The 2,450-nt window shown below is 54.2% G+C and overlaps 1 protein-coding gene across 2 annotated transcripts in view; it reads left to right on the forward strand.

Annotated features, from left to right (window-relative positions):
• LOC113202613 (neural cell adhesion molecule 2-like) overlaps positions 1 to 2,450 on the forward strand; it is a 299,769-nt gene that overhangs the window by 41,928 nt on the left and 255,391 nt on the right. The window contains exons 1-2 of one of the 2 annotated variants that reach the window (XM_052266439.1): positions 1,030 to 1,098; positions 1,181 to 1,360. The exons of the other annotated variant lie outside the window; for it this stretch is intronic. The gene's annotated coding sequence lies outside the window, so the exon portion shown is untranslated. Of the gene's footprint in view, positions 1 to 1,029; positions 1,099 to 1,180; positions 1,361 to 2,450 lie in introns of those variants that run through there. 2 annotated transcript variants of the gene reach the window in all.

A 2,450-nucleotide genomic window follows, 5' to 3' on the forward strand; every position in this document is an offset into this window, starting at 1 on the left:
CCACGGTATGGAGAGAACCCTCGCGACGCCACAAAGAAAGTAACAGCATGACGTCAAGCCCCCTTCCCTGCTAGCTCGACGTCGGCGCGGCGGCGGGCGACCCGGGGGACGCTAGGGACCGCGCGCAGCACAGGACGCAGGACGCTGCTGGTCGTTGGCCTCGAGGGGACGTCACTTCTCGGGTTACCGACGCGGGCCTTCAAATCCACAGACAGGCGCTGCTGCTGCCTCTCTCTCTCTCTCTCCCCGCCGTCCGTCCGTCACCCTGTCCGCGAGTCGGGACAGGGCCGAAGGCACGAAGGACAGGGGGCGTCGAGGGGCCGGCGGCGCGTCGGCGCGTCGCGACGCCGAAGGCCGAGGGGCGCGCCGGTGAGAGGGGGCGGCAGTAAAAGCGGCGTACGCGGAGCACGGAGATTTACGGCGGAGAGAAAGAGTGCGTGGCAATCCCACCACCGCCGCGCGCACCGCATGTGCTCGATAAACGGCAGCAGGAACGCCACTAACTCTTTAAGAGGAGTCCTGTCTCCCGGAGACTTATCTATCAAGCGCGGCCGTTCAAGGTAGGCGCTTTCACTTCCAGCAAACGTTATTTGGTTAGCCAACCCAAAGGCGAGCACGTACCAGGATTACGGAACTCATTATTATCAGAAACGAACAAGAGTAACACGGCGGCACAGAACATTGACCCATGACCAAAGTTATCCCGAACATTTCATTTATCACTTACCTCAGTCATTCATTCATTTGGTGCCAATGGTTGATGCCCTTTCCACTTGGCTCAGGCCGAACGGGCCGAACTCGACAGCGACGTTATCCCAGGTCAGGTCCGGGCACCATAACCTCCACAGCGCATACTGGGGCACGTAAGTGTTCCAGTGTTTGCTTTGTTGTTGTGTACCATGGGTTTTGTAGAGATATGCAAATTTCTCATACATTAATATTCTCATACTGAACTGCAATATGTATCTACACGTCGGTGCTGTCCAACTGCTCCACCAATCAGGAGCTTTGTCATTCCCCTTCATCTATCTTCTATCTATCTGTGGCAAGTGTTCCATACCGTTGACCGTTAGAAATGAAAGCCTGAAGTAAAGTTAGGTAAGGAGAGGTGTTCGCGTGAAACATCATGTCTTTATTTACCTAAATCATTTATCTGAAGTATTTTCTGCATATTGTGTAGCAAACGCCTAACGTGGCCTCCGAGAAGTGAGTTCATAACGGTAACGGCGTGATCCTCAGTCAGTATGGTGTATTGTGAGGTTATGATGTCCGGACCTTTACCTGCCTCCCTCTTTCACTGCTGTGGTCCACTCGGTGTGAACGGCGACCAGCAAGAAAATGAAGTGAGCAGCTGTCAAAGGTAAAACTCTTCATGTCTTCGACATTATTAAGTGATTTTATTCATAACTGCCAGAAGACACCTATTGTCAATCTTCAATGTATCAATAAGTTGAGTTGAGAGTTCTTGAACACAGTGAACATGACATATTGCTGTATGATTTTTTGACACATCGAATCTGGACAAAGTTAGAAATTTTGTTTGCCTGATGAACAGATTCTGTTTGTGGGCAATGTATTGTTATATTTTTATACCTATGCCTTTTCGCTCGATTTGTGGACAACGTAATATATGTTGTTGTGCTCCGTAATAGGACAAAATATTGTACGTTTCTCAACGGCAAGTTTTTAAGTTTTACTTAGATGTATACAAATCAAAATTTCATGTGAAATGTTACGTTCTTGTCAAGGCGGAGAGGCTTGTTAGTTTGGGTGTCAGGTTCCCCGCACAATGCTGGCTTTCTCGGAAACGTTTGTCGTGAGCGTTTTACAGAGCAGTTTGCTATGCTCGAGCCAAGCTTGCCGGTACGGCAACAGCAGCCGGGTTTTGAGCCAAACCGGAGAGCCTCTGGGGCGGAGAGAATTTGATATTGCACCGCGCGCAGCGCGTCCCGCCCTGCCGGGGTCGGAGGCCTCCGGGCCTCGGCGGCGCCCCGGGTCGCGACGACGCCGCCGCTGCTCCTCCCTCGCAACACGAAGCGCAGCGGTACCAAAACTCGATATTCTCCGCCCCCTCCCGATGCTCCCAGCCTCCTCGCTCCGTCCTCCCCCAGCCGACAGATTTTTCGATCCCCTTCTCGTTCACTGCAGCGGCGGCAGTGGATGCGGCGGCGATCGCTCGGGCTGTAACTGCTTTCCATACAAAGTGGGCCATGGTCGCCGCGCCGCGCGAGTGTCTTCCAGGTTGGGTTGCGGCCCGGCCGGGGACCCGACCCGACCCGCCCCGCTGCCCCGTCTCGTCCCGCCGCTCCACCGCGCTTCGCCCGCCCCGCCACGCCTCGCGGTACACCAGAGGAGAGTGCAATCTCCAGCCAGACGCCTTGTTTTGTTAATGGCGTGATTTTGTTGTCTCTTCTTTTCGCCCCGGCCGTACCGTGTGTCCCGCCCTCCCT

Source organism: Frankliniella occidentalis, unplaced genomic scaffold (genome assembly GCF_000697945.3).
Source record: "Frankliniella occidentalis isolate FOCC.00 unplaced genomic scaffold, Focc_3.1 Scaffold39, whole genome shotgun sequence".
NCBI lineage: Eukaryota > Metazoa > Arthropoda > Insecta > Thysanoptera > Thripidae > Frankliniella > Frankliniella occidentalis.